This window comes from Salmo salar, chromosome ssa01, assembly GCF_905237065.1.
Source record: "Salmo salar chromosome ssa01, Ssal_v3.1, whole genome shotgun sequence".
In the NCBI taxonomy this organism is placed as follows: Eukaryota; Metazoa; Chordata; class Actinopteri; order Salmoniformes; family Salmonidae; genus Salmo; species Salmo salar.
Window position 1 is genome coordinate 323,470 of NC_059442.1, and position 18,740 is coordinate 342,209.

General features: G+C 38.2%; 1 long non-coding RNA gene across 1 annotated transcript in view; it reads left to right on the forward strand.

Moving 5' to 3' along the window:
* The first annotated feature begins 12,794 nt into the window (after positions 1-12,794).
* LOC123726721 (uncharacterized) overlaps positions 12,795-18,740 on the forward strand; it is a 7,613-nt gene continuing 1,667 nt past the window's right edge. The window contains exons 1-2 of the long non-coding RNA XR_006758843.1: positions 12,795-12,858; positions 16,254-16,352. This is a non-coding gene — a long non-coding RNA (uncharacterized lncRNA). The remainder of the gene's footprint in view (positions 12,859-16,253; positions 16,353-18,740) is intronic.

The window sequence follows — 18,740 nt, forward strand, 5'->3', positions numbered from 1 at the left end:
CACGTGAAGAGTCCATTTTACTTTCTCAGTCTTTGAACGAAAACAACGACTCCTGGTCGTTATATTATCGCTATTTTACAAAAAATCTCATAAAAATTGATTTTAAACAGCGTTTGACATGCTTCGAAGTACGGTAATGGAATATGTTGAATTTTTTTGTCACGAAACGCTCCAGGCGCGTCACCCTTCGTTATCCTTCGGATAGTGTCTTGAACGCACAAACAAAACGCCGCTATTTGGATATAACTACGGAATATTTGGAACCAAACCAACATTTGTTGTTTAAGTAGAAGTCCTGGGAGTGCATTCTGATGAAGAACAGCAAAGGTAATCCAATTTTTCTTATAGTAAATCTGAGTTCGTGACAAAAAATTCAAAATATTCCATTACCGTACTTCGAAGCATGTCAAACGCTGTTTAAAATCAATTTTTATGCGATTTGTCTCCTTTAGGGGGGTGGGTACTGTCACGTCCTGACCAGCAGAGGGAGTAATTGTATTAGTTTTGGTCAGGACGTGGCAGAGGGTATTTTGTTTATGTGTTTCGGGGTGATGGTTTATGTAGTAGGGTAGTTGATTTATTATTTCCGGGTTTTGTGGTCACTGCTCTATTTTAGTCTATGTCTATGGTCTTTCTAGTTAGTCTGTGTCTATGTGTAGTTAATTGGGGTGTGGACTCTCAATTGAAGGCAAGGGTTGTCTAGTTGCCTTTGATTGAGAGTCCTATATATTAGGGTGTGTTTGTGTTGGTGATTTGTGGGAGGTTGTCTCTTGTTTAGCTGTTTTTGCCTGACAAGACTGTCGTTCGTCGTTTATCATTGTTATTATTTTTGTATACGTGTTGTTTGGTTTTCCTTCTTTCTCCGATTAAAAGAAGATGAGTATACAACTCGCTGCATATTGGTCTGACAGTGATTTCTCCTTATCGTCAGACGACGAGAGATGTGACAAGGCTAAAGGTGTACGGAAACGCATTTCCAGCCTGAGGTTACCTCGGGACACCACAGACAGATTTCCTGAGGTGTCATCATCAGGTGATAAATTGAAAGCATACAATGTGTAACCCTCTGCAAAATCATTTCTGTCGATAGGTAAAGAGAGATCTTTTAGATGTCTCCCTGTAGCCAGGAATAGATTGTAACATTCTCGCACAGATATGTTGTTATTAACCTCTCTGGGCTAGGCGGGACGAATTCGTCCCACCTACGCAACAGCCAGTTGAATCCCGTGGCGCGATTTTCAAATACCTTGAAATGCTATTACTTCAATTTCTCAAACATATGACTATTTTACAGCATTTTAAAGACAAGACTCTCGTTAACCTGTTATGGCTAGGGGGCAGTATTTTCACGGCTGGATAAAAAACGTACCCGATTTAATCTGGTTACCACTCCTACCCAGTAACTAGAATATGCATATACTTATTACATATGGATAGAAAACACCCTAAAGTTTCTAAAACGGTTTGAATGGTGTCTGTGAGTATAACAGAACTAATTTGGCAGGCAAAAACCTGACAAGGTTTCATGCAGGAAGTGGCCTGTCTGACAAGGTGTCGTTCTTCTTGTCTCTGTTTATTGAAGAGTGAGGATCTTAGCTGTCCCGTGACACTTCCTACGGCTGCCATAGGGTCTCAGAAGGCGGTAAAAGCTGAATCGTGGCTTTGCAGGCTCTGGCTGAAAAAAAGTAGCGCGTTTGGGTAGTGGCTGGTTACAGTACTGTGAGACTCAGGCTCATGCTCGCGTCGACCGAAAGCTTTGTTTACTTTATTCTGTTTATATCAAAAAACAGCTTTTTACATTAGCATGTGACGTTCAGAACTAGCATACCCCCCCGCAAACTTCCGGAGGAATTTGCTAACAATTTACTAAATTACTCACGATAAACGTTCACAAAAAGCATAACAATTATTTTAAGAATTATAGATACAGAACTCCTCTATGCACTCGATATGCTTTTTGGTGAAAGCACATTTTGCAATATTCTAAGTACATAGCCCAGCCATCACGGGCTAGCTATTTAGACACCCGGCAAGTTTAGCACTCACCAATATCAGATTTACTATTATAAAAGTTTGATTACCTTTTGTTGTCTTCGTCAGAATGCACTCCCAGGACTGCTACTTCAATAACAAATGTTGGTTTGGTCCAAAATAATCCATCGTTATATCCAAATTGCGGCGTTTTGTTCGTGCGTTCCAGACACTATCTGAAAGGGTAAATAAGGGTCGCGAGCATGGCGCAATTCGTGACAAAAAAAATCTAAATATTCCATTACCGTACTTCGAAGCATGTCAACCGCTGTTTAAAATCCATTTTTATGACATTTTTCTCGTAAAAAAGCGATAATATTCCGACCGGGAATGTCCATTTAGCTAAACAGAGGAAAGTAAACAAAGCTTTCGGTCGACGCGGGCACGAGCCTGAGTCTCACAGTACTGTAACCAGCCACTACCCAAACGCGCTACTTTTTTTCAGCCAGAGCCTGCAAAGCCACGATTCAGCTTTTTGCCGCCTTCTGAGAGCCTATGCCAGCCCGTAGGAAGTGTCACGTAACAGCAGAGATCCTTTGTAATGGATAGAGATGGCAAAGAAGGCCAAGAAATGGTCAGACAGGGTACTTCCTGTATAGAATCTTCTCAGGTTTTGACCTGCCATTTGAGTTCTGTTATACTCACAGACAACATTCAAACAGTTTTAGAAACTTTGGAGTGGTTACTGGGCAGGAGTAGTAACCAGATTAAATCGGGTACGTTTTTTATCCAGCCGTGTCAATACTGCCCCCTAGCCCTAACAGGTTAAATTGCGGATGGAAAACCTTAGCAGGGACCCGGCGTCCGTCCTGACAGAGAGCTACATACTCTACATTGAAATGCTGAAAATAAATGTTTTTTTAATGTAAATTGCCCGTATTAGAGGCATGATCAACCACGCCTATAATGACGTGGCGGGGTAAAGGGCCTAGAAACAGGTTTTCTTGACTGCAGATTCTACTTCCCACCGGTATGCTAAATGTTTTCATGGTAATTCTTTGGAGAGGGTATAGGGCATTTCCTTTCATCAAAGCCTGTGAATGACCCAGACGAACGGCCGGAGATACAGACACTTTTTTTTATAAAAAGCGTAGCCCCCAACACTTTTAAACTAAAATCACCATCTAGTTCAGTCATCAGACAAAACTTATCCTTAGCCCTTGTTAATTATATCCTTAAATCAACCGAATTTAAGAGTAAACGTTCTTGAAAGAAAATGTCGGAGTTTATTGGACCTATCAGATGAAACTCTTGAGAGGCTGCACAGTAGAACGCACAAGCCTCCAGTCCTTTGTTTTCACTAGTCGTGGGGTACACGGCTTCCATAGAAGATCCTGCAGTATCCTTGCTAAACAGCCCAGCGCTGAATTGTGTCTTCAAAGTGTCTTCGGAGTAGTTTAGTAAACATTCTAGGATAGCCCTATAAGGATATGTGGCACTGCTTTGACTGATAAGTCGTGTCTTTATAGCTTCAGAGAACATGCGGTGTAAAATAGCCATGTTGATTGTTTTTTCAGAAAATGCTTCTGAGTATCTTTTTGCAGTTTTCGGTGGAGAACTCCTCACTTTACATCATCTTTGACTTACTGATGTTCTTCTAGTGGTTAACTTCTTGGGGCTATGTGGGACGCTAGCGTGCCACCCGTGGTGCACCCTATCAACAGCAGGTGCATTTCAAGAGCGGCAAATTTGAAACCAAATAAATGTCAAAATTCAAATTATTCAAACATACAACTATCTTACACCCTTTGAAAGATAAACATCTCCTTAATCTAACCACGTTGTCCGATTTCAAAAAGGTTTTACGGCGAAAGCATAAAGTTAGATTATGTTAGGAGAGTACATTGACAATAGCTGTGTGTAATGTTTTGTCAATTCAAAGACAGGCGTCACCAAAACCATAAAACCAGCTAAAATGATGCACTAACCTTTAACAATCTCCATCAGATGACACTCCTAGGACATTATGTTAGACAATACATGCATTTTTAGTTCTATCAAGTTCATATTTATATCCAAAAACAGCGGTTTACTATGGCGTTGATGTTCAGGAAATCGTTTCCCTCCAATAACCGGCAGTCAAGTCAGCACCACAAATTAAATAATTAAAATTAGAAAACATTGGTAAAATATTATATTGTCATTTAAAGAATTATAGATTTACATCTCTTGAACGCAATCAACTTGCCAGATTTAAAAATAACCTTACTGGGAAATCACACTTTGCAATAATCTGAGCACTGCGCCCAGAAAAATACGCTTTGCTATACAGACAAACGGCCATGTTGGAGAGATCTAAAATCGAAAATACTATGTAAATAATCCATTACCTTTGATTCTCTTCATCAGATGTCACTTCCAGGAATCCCAGTTCCATAACGAATGTAGTTTTGTTCAAAAAAGCTCATCATTTATGTCCAAAAAGCTCCGTGTTGTTAGCACATGATCTAAGCCAGCCGGACTTCGTCATGAACAAGGGGAAAAAAATATATTTACGTTCGTTCAAACATGTCAAACGTTGTATAGCATAAATCATTAGGGCCTTTTTTAACCAGAACATGAATAATATTCAAGGTGGACGAATGCATTCTCTTTTATAACGTATTGGAACGAGGGTACCCAACATGAACTCGCGCGCCAGAGTCTAATCGGCCATCACCGTTCCAAGGCTCTTGTTCGGTCAGATCTCACAGTAAAAGACTCAAAACACTTTGTAAAGGCTGGTGACATCTAGTGGAAGCAATAGGAAGTGCCAAAACATTAATCAACCCCTGTGTGTTTCAATGGCATAGGCTTAAAGGTAATTCAACACATCAGGTATCCACTTCCTGTCAGAAAATGTCTCAGGGTTTTGCCTGCCAAATGAGTTCTGTTATACTCACAGACACCATTCAAACAGTTTTAGAAACTTTAGGGTGTTTTCTATCCATATATAATAAGTATATGCATATTCTAGTTACTGGGTAGGATTAGTAACCAGATTAAATCGGGTACGTTTTTTTTTTATCCAGCCGTGAAAATACTGCCCCCTAGCCCCAACAGGTTAACCAATTTTTAAGGGCCGGCCTACGTCTTATGCCAAGAGGTCTCTTTTTAAGGGCCGGCCTGCGCCTTATACCCAGAGGTCTCTTTTTAAGGGCCGGCATAAGTATGTTTTGATCTTCAAGACAACAGCATGAGACCTGAGACTTCTTGATGTTCAGGATCTGATGACTCACGTTGAGTCATAGCATTAGCGACCACCTCAATTACTATATTTTTGGATGCTGATTTTAAATTAGGTTTGGCTACGCTAATGCCTCTATTCATAAAGTGTATAACCATCCTAAATAGGTTACGAAATATACCCCCTATCCCTGAACCATACATAGTCGGGGTTTCATGATAACCTTGGGGTGACAGGTAGCCTAGTGGTTAGAGTGTTGGGCCGGTAACTGAATGGGTGCTAGATTGAATCCCCGAGCAGACAAGGTAAAAATCTGTTGTTCTGCCCCTTAACAAGGCAGTTAACCCACTGTTCCTAGGCTGTCATTGTAAATAAGAATTTGTTCATAACTGATTTGCCTAGTTAAATTAAAATAACTGGGTAATCCATTACCCACTTGATCCACATAGTATGATACATAGTGTATAGAGATGGTGGTTGTGTACCATAACAATTGTTTATTATGATTATACATAATATTTTTTTAGATATGTAGAGAAACTTTGAAAGGTCTAAATTGGAGTTTAACAATCACTTCACCATAAGTAAACACTATATTTTGGTTCTGATCTATTTTAATCTCATCCTGAATGTTTTCAATATATGTCTTGATTACAGGTACATAGTGTGACTTGTCATAGTTAACAATGATTCCATCCCCATCCTTTCCATCTATATGAACTGTTCTCAGGACTGGTACATAACTGTCTCCTACACTTTGATAGGATATGATGTCAGTATACACCAACATGTTGTAAAACCCTGCATGTATATCCACAGGGTATGTTGTTAAACCCTGCATGTATATCCACAGGGTATGTTGTTAAACCCTGCATGTATATCCACAGGGTGTGTTGGGAATAATCTATCTGTCACAGTCATCCATTTACTGGGCTTCATCCCCAAGATGTAGGATAAATTACCACTGGTCTGTATAGCTAATCATCCCCAACATGTAGGATAAATTACCACTGGTCTGTTTAGCTAGCTCATCATCCCCAACATGTAGGATAAATAACCACTGGTCTGTATAGCTAGCTCATCATCCCAACATGTAGGATGAATTACCACTGGTCTGTATAGCTAGCTGATCATGCCTTGTGATTTGTACACAGTTACGGTTCTATACAAATTTAGAGAACACTTTTTTTTGAGCATCAGTGATTTATACCTTTCTCTATGTTTTAGCCGGGGTATTACCTCCGATGTTAAGGTTGTCACAGGCGTGGTCATTTATGTCCCAATAGCTTCTTGTTGTTAGCGCGTTCTGAAGGCTGCTCCAAATGTACCGTCGTCCGCGGGACTTCTCTCTCACCAAAATGCAAAAAAAAAATATTTAAGTTCGTTCAAACATGTCAAACGTTGTATAACATAAATCTTTAGGGCCTTTTTTCAGCCAGAGCTCCAATAATATTCAAAGGGCACGGTTGCATTGTCTATCAAAATGTTTCGAAAGGGGAGGGTAGCCAGGGGCGCCCGCATCATAATGGTAACGGTCCTCCCCATGTGACCAAGATCAACAGCCTCTCTTTGGGTCAGTTTTCACAGTAGAAGACTCAAACCACTTTGTAAAGACTGGGGACATCTAGTGGAAGCCAATGGTTAGTGCTCAATGAACCATAGCTCACGGTGTGATTTATAGGCAAAGTGCTGAAGTTGAGTCCGCAATTCAGAATTCCACATCCTGTTACGAACTGTCTCGGGGTTTTGACTGCCATATGAGTTCTGCTATACTCACAGACACCATTCAAACAGTTTTAGAAACTTTAGGGTGTTTTCTATCCACAACTATTAATTATATGCATATCCTAGCTTCTGAGTTTGAGTAGGAGACCGTTTAAAATGGGCACGTATTTTTCAAAAATCGCTGTAGCGCCCCCTATCCTAGGCGACCGTCAAGAGGTTAACAGTATCAAAAGCCTTCCTTAGGTCCAGAAACACAGCCCCAAACAAGGCCCCCTTTGTCCATCTTGGACTTCACATTTTCCAGAAGAAAGCAGTTGGCCATTTCTGTGGAGTGTTTCGCTCTGAAGCCAAACTGCATGGCATTTACTACCCTTTATAGGGGAGACAGATGGACATCTGTGGATTAGGCGAAGGAGGGGTTGAAGTCAGGAGGTCAGGTCAGATCCCCTGAAGGGAGTAATAAAGGTTTACTACCCTTTTCCTGTGGAACCATAACATGTAAGGATTGGAGAGAAGGAGGAGTGTCTTATGGGGGATATATATATATATATCTGTGATGGGAGAAATGTTGGGTTGTCTGAATTGCAGCTGTACAGAACCTTTGGGAAGAATTACATTTGGTTAACCTCTATGGGCTAGGCGGGACGAATTCGTCCCACCTACGTAACAGCCACTTGAAGCCTGTGGCGCGATTTTCAAAACCTTAAAAATCCTATTACTTCAATTTCTCAAACATATGACTATTTTACAGCTATTTAAAGACAAGACTCTCGTTAATCTAACCACACTGTCCGATTTCAAAAAGGCTTTACAACGAAAGCAAAACATTAGATTATGTCAGCAGAGTACCAAGCCAGAAATAATCAGACACCCATTTTTCAAGCTAGCATATAATGTCACAAAAACCCAGAAGACAGCTAAATGCAACACTAACCTTTGATGATCTTCATCAGATGACAACCCTAGGACATTATGTTATACAATACATGCATGTTTTGTTCAATCAAGTTCATATTTATATCAAAAACCAGCTTTTTACATTAGCATGTGACGTTCAGAACTAGCATACCCCCGCAAACTTCCGGGGAATTCGCTAACATTTTACTAAATTACTCACGATAAACGTTCACAAAAAGCATAACAATTATTTTAAGAATTATAGATACAGACCTCCTCTATGCACTCGATATGTCCGATTTAACCTCTATGGGCTAGGTGGGACGCTAGCGTGCCACCCGTGGTGCACTCCATCAACAGCAGGTGCATTTCAAGAGCGGCAAATTTGAATCCAAATAAATGTCAAAATTCAAATTTTTCAAACATACAACTATTTTACACCCTTTGAAAGATAAACATCTCCTTAATCTAACCACGTTTTACGATTTCAAAAAGGTTTTACGGCGAAAGCATAAATTTAGAGTATGTTAGGACAGTACATTTACAAGAGTTGTGTGTAATGTTTTGTCAATTCGAAGACAGGGTAACCAAAACCATAAAACCAGCTAAAATGATGCACTAACCTTTTACAATCTCCATCAGATGACACTCCTAGGACATTATGTTAGACAATGCATGCATTTTTAGTTCTATCAAGTTCATATTTATATCCAAAAACAGCGTTTTACTATGGCATTGATGTTGAGGAAATCGTTTCCCTCCAATAACCGGCAGTCAAGTCAGCGTCACAAATTAAATAATTAAAATTAGAAAACATTGGTAAAATATTATATTGTCATTTAAAGAATTATAGATTTACATCTCTTTTACGCAATCAACTTGCCAGATTTAAAAATAACCTTACTGGGAAATCACACTTTGCAATAATCTGAGCACTGCGCCCAGAAAAATACGCGTTGCGATACAGACTAGACGTCATGTTGGGAAGATCTAAAATCGAAAATACTATGTAAATAATCCATTACCTTTGATTCTCTTCATCAGATGTCATTTCCAGGTATCACAGGTCCATAACGAATGTAGTTTTGTTCAAAAAAGCTCATCATTTATGTCCAAAAATCTCCGTCTTGTTAGCACATGATCTAAGCCAGCCGGACTTCTCGTCATGAACGAGGGGAAAAAATATATTTACGTTCGTTCAAACATGTCAAACGTTGTATAGCATAAATCATTAGGGCCTTTTTTAACCAGAACATGAATAATATTCAAGGTGGACGAATGCATACTCTTTTATAACGTATTGGAATGAGGGTACCCAACATGAACTCGCGCGCCAGGTGTCTAATGGGACATCATCGTTCCATGGCTCTTGTTCGGTCAGATCTCCCTCCAGAAGACTCAAAACACTTTGTAAAGGCTGGTGACATCTAGTGGAAGCAATAGGAAGTGCCAAAATTTTCCTCAGCCCCTGTGTTTTTCAATGGGATAGGTTTAAAGGTAATACAACACATCAGGTATCCACTTCCTGTCAGAAAATGTCTGAGGGTTTTGCCTGCCAAATGAGTTCTGTTATACTCACAGACACCATTCAAACAGTTTTAGAAACTTTAGAGTGTTTTCTATCCATATATAATAAGTATATGCATATTCTAGTTACTGGGTAGGATTAGTAACCAGATTAAATCGGGTAAAAAAAAAAAAATTTTATCCAGCGGTGCAAATACTGCCCCCTAGCCCTAACAGGTTAATGGCACAGGCAGGGAGCCCAGCCAACAGCGAGTTGCAGTAATCCAGACGGGAGATGACAAGTGCCTGGATTAGGACCTGCGCCGCTTCCTGTGTGAGGCAGGGTCGTACTCTGCGAATGTTGTAGAGCATGAACCTACAGGATCGGGTCACCGCCTTGATGTTAGTGGAGAACGACAGGGTGTTGTCCAGGGTCACGCCAAGGTTCTTAGCACTCTGGGAGGAGGACACAATGGAGTTGTCAACCGTGATGGCGAGATCATGGAACGGGCAGTCCTTCCCCGGGAGGAAGAGCAGCTCCGTCTTGCCGACGATCAGCTTGAGGTGGTGATCTGTCATCCACACTGATATGTCTGTCAGACATGCAGAGATGCGATTCGCCACCTGGTTATCAGAAGGGGGAAAAGAGAAGATTAATTGTGTGTCGTCTGTATAGCAATGATAGGAGAGACCATGTGAGGATATGACAGAGCCAAGTGACTTGGTGTATAGCGAGAATAGGAGAGGGCCTAGAACAGAGCCCTGGGGGACACCAGTGGTGAGAGCAAGTGGTGCGGAGACAGATTCTCGCCACGCCACCTGGTAGGAGCGCCCTGTCAGGTAGGACACAATCCAAGCGTGGGCCGCGCCGGAGATGCCCAACTCGGAGAGGGTGGAGAGGAGGATCTGATGGTTCACAGTATCAAAGGCAGCCGATAGGTCTAGAAGGATGAGAGCAGAGGAGAGAGAATTAGCTTTAGCAGTGCGGAGCGCCTCCGTGACACAGAGAAGAGCAGTCTCAGTTGAATGACCAGTCTTGAAACCTGACTGATTTGGAACAAGAAGGTAATTCTGAGAGAGATAACAGGAGAGCTGGCCAAGGACGGCACGTTCAAGAGTTTTGGAGAGAAAAGAAAGAAGGCATACTGGTCTGTAGTTGTTGACATCGGAGGGATCGAGTGTAGGTTTTTTTCAGAAGGGGTGCAACTCTCGCTCTATTGAAGACGGAAGGGACGTAGCCAGCGGTCAAGGATGAGTTGATGAGCGAGGTGAGGTAAGGGAGAAGGTCTCCGGAAATGGTCTGGAGAAGAGAGGAGGGGATAGGGTCAAGCAGGCAGGTTGTTGGGCGGCCGGCCGTCACAAGACGCGAGATTTCATCTGGAGAGAGAGGGGAGAAAGAGGTCAAAGCACAGGGTAGGGCAGTGTGAGCAGGACCTGCGGTGTCGTTTGACTTAGCAAACGAGGATCGGATGTCGTCGACCTTCTTTTCAAAATGGTTAACGAAGTCATCCGCCGAGAGGGAGGAGGGGGGAGGGGGAGGAGGATTCAGGAGGGAGGAGAAGGTAGCAAAGAGCTTCCTAGGGTTAGAGGCAGATGCTTGGAATTTAGAGTGGTAGAAAGTGGCTTTAGCAGCAGAGACAGAAGAGGAAAATGTAGAGAGGAGGGAGTGAAAGGATGCCAGGTCTGCAGGGAGGCGAGTTTTCCTCCATTTCCGCTCGGCTGCCCGGAGCCCTAATACATAGTGGAAGCAATTTGTAATAAGATTCTACCAACTTTGCTCTTCGGACAACATGTACATGTATATTCATAGTTTTTGTCAAAATTGCTCAAGCAGTTTACATTTGATTGGGAATCATTGATGGACAGCAATATTTAAACCATCGGATTTTCAAGCAAATTGAAGTCAGTAGTGAGACTAGATCACTCAGAAACACCCAACATCTCTTGAAAAGCCATTCTGCTTTCTTTAGCATAAACATTTGTGTAATTGTCTAGCTGAAAAATTTTACTCTAAGGTCTTCAGAAGACTGAGGCGAGTTTTCCTTTAACTTTTTACCTGGGCTTTTCTCCATTAATGTTTCTTTTGATCTTGACAAAGTCCCCAGTTCCTGCCGATGACAAGCATACCCATAAAATGATGCTGCCACAAAAATAAAGATTTAATAACAGATTTTAAAGATTTCATACATTTAATAAACATACTCAGAAATGTAAAAACACGTAATAACTTCCAAGACCGAACGGCAAAGAAAATAATATTAGACAAGTTGTCATTACGATGTCCGTCCTTACTGATTTGTAATGACTAGCACATTATATGACATCATTACATAAGACACCTCGATCATGGATTTGTTGTTGTACTCAAGGAAGGGAAGCAAGGTCTTGGTGATACAGTCATAGATTATTTGCTGAATTCCACTTATCCATCTGTTCTTGTACTTTGAGCTGGTCTACACCGACATAGATCTGTTGTTGTACTTTGAGCTGGTCTACACCGACATAGATCTGTTGTTGTACTTTGAGCTGGTCTGCATTGCCATAGATCTGTTCTTGTACTTTGAGCTGGTCTACATTGACATTGATCTGTTGTTGTACTTTGAGCTGGTCTACATTGACCTAGATCTGTTGTACTCTATGCTGGTCTACATTGACATAGATCTGTTGTTGTACTTTATGCTGGTCTGCATTGACATAGATCTTTTGTTGTACTTTATGCTGGTCTACATTGACATAGATCTGTTGTTGTACTCTATGCTGGTCTACATTGACATAGATCTGTTGTTATACTTTATGCTGGTCTACATTGACATAGATCTGTTGTACTATATGCTGGTCTACATTGACATAGATCTGTTCTTGTACATTATGCAGGTCTACATTGACATAGATCTGTTGTTATACTTTTTGCTGATCTACATTGACATAGATCTGTTGTTGTACTTTATGCTGGTCTACATTGACATAGATCTGTTCTTGTACATTATGCAGGTCTACATTGACATAGATCTGTTGTTATACTTTTTGCTGATCTACATTGACATAGATCTGTTGTTGTACTTTATGCTGGTCTACATTGACATAGATCTGTTGTTGTACTTTATGCTGATCTACATTGACATAGTTTTCACACAATCAAGTCTCTTACATACATTCTAATGCCTCAAATGAAAGTTTCATTTATAAATCATGATGATGTAATATCACTTGGTACTAAAATGTAAAATCTTTTGGAACTTTTGAGTCAAGGATATGTTTCTGTAGCTGTCTGTTTAATTTACTAAATGTTTTATTTGTTACATTGGTTGGGTGTGTGTGTGTGTGTGTGTGTGTGTGTGTGTGTGTGTGTGTGTGTGTGTGTGTGTGTGTGTGTGTGTGTGTGTGTGTGTGTGTGTGTGTGTGTGTGTGTGAGAGAGAGAGAAAGAGAGAGCGAGAGCAGGCAGAACCTGATATGTAAATGAGTTGAGCAAACAAAAGTAACTTTCCACGACCCCAATGATCATTCAGACTCTGTTTCTATTGAGAGATAAAAGGTAAGACAACGATTGTTATGTGTTTTCATATAGTTGATGATATTGTTATGTGTATTAATATAGTTGATGATATTGTTATGTGTATTAATATAGTTGATTATATTGTTATGTGTATTAATATAGTTGATGATATTGTTATGTGTATTAATATAGTTGATGATATTGTTATGTGTATTAATATAGTTGATTATATTGTTATGTGTATTAATATAGTTGATGATATTGTTATGTGTATTAATATAGTTGATGATATTGTTATGTGTATTAATATAGTTGATGATATTGTTATGTGTATTAATATAGTTGATGATATTGTTATGTGTTTTAATATAGTTGATGATATTGTTATGTGTATTCATATAGTTGATGATATTTTTGGTGGACAGTGTTATAACAGTCCTACTCTCCTTAAAATGTTTTTGATATAAATTAGATATGTGGGGTGAATTCGTTCTGTGCCCATCTGTGTGCCCCAGGGTGATCGCTCCTACACTATCTAGAATCTAAAAGGGTTCTTTGGCTGGCCCCATAGGAGAACCCTTTGTAGAACCCTTTTTGGTACTAGGTAGAACACTTCTGGCTTTGTAGAACCCTTTTGTGTTCCATACAGAACTCTTTCCACAGAGGGTTCTACCTGGAACCCAAAAGCGTTCTCCTATGGGGACAGTCGGAGGACCCGTTTGGAACCCTTTATTCTAAGAGTGTACCCTGTCATAGGTCTATAGACTTGTCTTCTCAAACAGCCTTAAAACACAACAAGCAACAAACAAACATTTTCTCTTTCTAATCAACTGTTAATGCTTTTCACTCAGGAAGGTATGTTGTGTGAAAGAGAGACAAATAAGTATTGTGGAAAGCCTAACCACAAATAACACTTCCTCAAAACAGGTTGTGTGTATTCATTAGTGCCGACCGTAGCAAAACGTTTGGCCAGAGAAACTGTTTAGTCCACGTTGTACAGTGTTTGGAGTAAACTGTTTCTGTAACATTTCAAAACTGTTGGCTGTGGAGTAAACTAATGAATACAACCCAGGTTGTAGCCTACGACTCGGCTATTTATACCTGCCTGATGCTGAAACCTGAACGTAGCCTGAGGGGTTTACTATGACGCAAGCTAGATATACTGGTTTTCTAAAGTTAACCCTCTGAACAGGTTTAGACTGGTCATCTATGATATGTAGTCTATATCTGAGGTATATACCACAATCTACATATCACTAACAACCCACTACTATACATTATAACCTAGTCTACTTTACATAATATAACATCTACATATCACTAACAACCCACTACTATACATTATAACCTAGTCTACTTTACATATCACTAACAACCCACTACTATACATTATAACCTAGCCTACATGACATAATATACAATCTCTTACTTGTTGCAAATAAACTTTCTGAATGCATCAATGATTTCCCCCTCAGATTAATCATGTCTGTTTTAGCCCTTCTGTCTACATTCTCAGATACACAGAAAAGAACAGATTGAAAGACAATAAATATCCTAATTTTAATGAATAAAAATAAGTGTGAGACGGCCTTGTTGTTGCTGTACTGTCTATAACTACCTTAACAGAGACTTATTATTATTATTATTATTGTTATTATTATTATTATTATTTTTGTTGCTGTACTGTCTATAACTACCTTAACAAACACAGACTTATTATTATTATTATTATTGTTATTATTATTATTATTATTTTTGTTGCTGTACTGTCTATAACTACCTTAACAAACAGTGACTTATTATTATTATTATTATTATTATTATTATTATTATTATTATTATTATTATTGTTGCTGTACTGTCTATAACTACCTTAACAAACAGTGACTTATTATTATTATTATTATTGTTATTATTATGTATTATTTGTATCTGACTTATTAAATTATTATTATTATTATTATTGTTGTTATTGTTGCTGTACTGTCTATTACTACCTTAACAAACAGTGACTTATTATTATTATTATTATTATTGTTGTTACTATTGCTGTACTGTCTATAACTACCATAACAAACAGTAACTTATTATTATTATTATTATTATTGTTATTATTATTGTTATTATTATTATTATTATTATAGTTAGTATTATTATTATTTTTGTTATTAGTATTATTGTTATTATTATTATTATTATTGTTATTTGTATTGTTATTATTATTATTATAGTTATTATTATTATTATCATTATTGTTATTATTATTGTTACTATTATTATTATTATTATTGTTGTTATTATTATTATTATTATTATTGTTATTGTTATTATTATTATTATTATTATTATTATTATTATTGTTGTTATTATTATTATTATTATTATCATTATTGTTATTATTATTGTTATTATTATTATTATTATCGTAATTATTATTATTATTGTTATTATTATTATTATTATTATTGTTATTGTTGCTGTATTATAACTACCTTAACAAACAGTGACTTATTATTATTATTATTATTATTATTATTGTTGTTGTTATTGTTGTTGTTCTGTCTATAACTACCTTAACAAACAGTGAATTATTATTATTATTATTATTGTTATTATTATTATTATCATTATTGTTATTATTATTGTTATTATTATTATTATTATTGTTGTTATTATTATTATTATTATTATTATTATTATTATTATTATTATTATTATTATTATTGTTATTGTTGCTGTACTGTCTAAAACTACCTTAACAAACAGTGAATTATTATTATTATTATTATTATTATTATTGTTGTTGTTATTGTTGTTGTTCTGTCTATAACTACCTTAACAAACAGTGAATTATTATTATTATTATTGTTATTATTGTTATTATTGTTATTGTTGTTGTTCTGTCTTTATCTACCTTAACAAACAGTAACTTATTATTATTATTATTATTATTATTATTGTTATTGTTGTTGTTCTGTCTATAACTACCTTAACAAACAGTAACTTATTATTATTATTATTATTATTATTATTATTATTATTATTATTATTGTTATTGTTGTTGTTCTGTCTATAACTACCTTAACAAACAGTAACTTATTATTATTATTGACAGTTACCATGGAGATGAAATGTCACAACAACATGTTCATGTGATGCTTTAAATCACCTGTCTGTTTCTATGTCTGTTAGTTAATGTTTTATTTCTCAAAGAGATCATTAAGAAATGTGAACAATTGATAATCAATAATTAGCTGTCACTGTGTTAACCACAACCAACATGCTGGATCTCTGTTTAGTTGTCACTGTGTTAACCACAACCAACATGCTGGATCTCTGTTTAGTTGTCACTGTGTTAACCACAACCAACATGCTGGATCTCTGTTTAGTTGTCACTGTGTTAACCACAATCAATATGCTGGATCTCTGTTTAGGGGTCAGTTCTCTAAAATGAGTCTCTCTGGGGAGAGACAGGAGGGGTACCCTGTCTCTAAAATGAGTCTCTCTGGGGAACATGACACCAAATCTAAGAGGTGAGATGACAATTTTGTTTAAGAATTATTAATAGTTTATTTCAAAAATGATATTTCCAAAAATGTTCACATTTGTTTTTTAATCAGAAATGGTTGCTTATGGGTACCTTCAATATTACTGTTCTCAGATTTTTAATTAATAGCTTTAGATTGTGTATAATTTTATTTTTATTGCAAAACGCTATACATCCATTGTTTAGCTGGAACACCCTAGATGCCTTCAATTGCCCATTTTAAAGCCATGCCCAATTTAGGATAATTTTTTAACAACGTGATGTTGCGCTCCAAAGGGATAACTTGAAATAACATGATGTAGATAATTAAATAATCAAAAGAAAAACGTGTATTGTTTTACACTCTTAGAAAAGAAGGTTCCTTATAGAACCAAAAAGGCTTCTATCACTTCCTTAATATATGGAATCACTAAAAGTTAAATATATTTTTGGGTTCAGTGAGAAGAACCTCTCGAGTTATGATCAACAAAAGGTTCATGTTTTGAGGATGTGAACCCAGCAGCCCTCCAGTGGTCAGATCAATTCCACCTGTTTTTTCCAGCGCTCGGACCGGGATTCAAACCAGCCACCTTTCAGCCACAGGTCCAACTCCTGTCACAGCTCCAACTCCTTATCCACTGGGTGAAAAATAGAGTTGATCTTCAGAAATAAGCATGAGTTAATCTGCCAAAATGAAGACAAAATGCTATGCAGACATACATGGTATCACTTGTGATACATAAATATTATACATAAATCATTGCCAAAAGCACAAGACATACTGTTGCAAGTAGGTCTATATTATTAATGGATTGATCATATAGAAATATAAAACATTATTTTTACTACTACAAGGTATTTACATGTGGTGCAGGAACCACTGACTCGCTGCATTATTATATAGTATTATCAAGACACCTGCTGTTAACTCTTAACTACTTAGGACAGCTCACGAGGTGTCCTAAATATCTGCCGACTAGGTGGGACTAGAGACTTCATGCACAGCTTAAATTTAACCAGTAAATGTAAAATGTCTTTATTCTCAGCACTTATACGACCAATTTTCTACTCTGAGACGCTTTGTGGATATGGGCCCAGATCTCAAAATATTATTATAATAAATGTTTGTTTAACATAAAGAAAAATGAATATTACTAATGTAACCCACTGTAAAGACTGGGTTTAGTTGATTGTGTGGCACTGCTCATGTCCGAGTTCTGGAACTGTCCCCGTCCCCGTACAGAACTGTCCGCGTCCCCGTACGGTGTGGCGCCAAGCATATTGTCCGGTTACGCGCAGAGTGGGCTGAGGTGATCTTGGGGAATAACGATGGAGTTCACTACAGTGTTGAGACGCAGAAGTTTATTGTTCAATTAGCTTTTTGCTTTACGGTCAGGGACAGTATGAGTGAAGCCAGATCCTTTTCACTCTCTATCCTTGTTTCATTTTGTGGTTCACCGGATTCGTCATCATCATCTAGACAAACGACAGACGAACGTCCTGCTAGCTAGCCAAGGTAGTCGGTACAGCTAGGTAAGCTAGCTAGCTACTCTACCAGCAGCATCCTAGTTATCCTAGCTAGTCGGTACAGCTAGGTAAGCTAGCTAGCTACACTACCAGCAGCATCCTAGTTATCCTAGCTAGTTGGTACAGCTAGGTAAGCTAGCTAGCTACTCTACCAGCAGCATCCTAGTTATCCTAGCTAGTTGGTACAGCTCGGTAAGCTAGCTAGCTACTCTACCAGCAGCATCCTAGTTATCCTAGCTAGTCGGTACAGCTAGGTAAGCTAGCTAGCTACTCTACCAGCAGCATCCTAGTTATCCTAGCTAGTCGGTACAGCTAGGTAAGCTAGCTAGCTACTCTACCAGCAGCATCCTAGTTATCCTAGCTAGTTGGTACAGCTAGGTAAGCTAGCTAGCTACTCTACCAGCAGCATCCTAGTTATCCTAGCTAGTCGGTACAGCTAGGTAAGCTAGCTAGCTACTCTACCAGCAGCATCCTAGTTATCCTAGCTAGTCGGTACAGCTAGGTATGCTAGCTAGCTACTCTACCAGCAGCATCCTAGTTATCCTATCCTCCCTCTCTCGTTGACGGATGCTGGCTACCTCTGTCCGGTTCTCCTCTCTTCACTAGATGGATGGTAACTTTAGTGTTTAACCCCTCTGTATCCAAGGACCAATCTTTTGAATATTATTTTCGGGGCGCCTCAAGTAGGCTAGACACATTCCATTTTTTTTTAAATTCTCAGCTGCCTCACCAACGTCTGAATGTGCATTAATAACTTTTAATTGCTAAATATTTCCAATAGATGGCAGCATAAGACCACAAAGCATCAGTTATAGGCTACAAGCAGCAATATGATTGACATAAAATAGCATGTCCCATGATTTTCTAA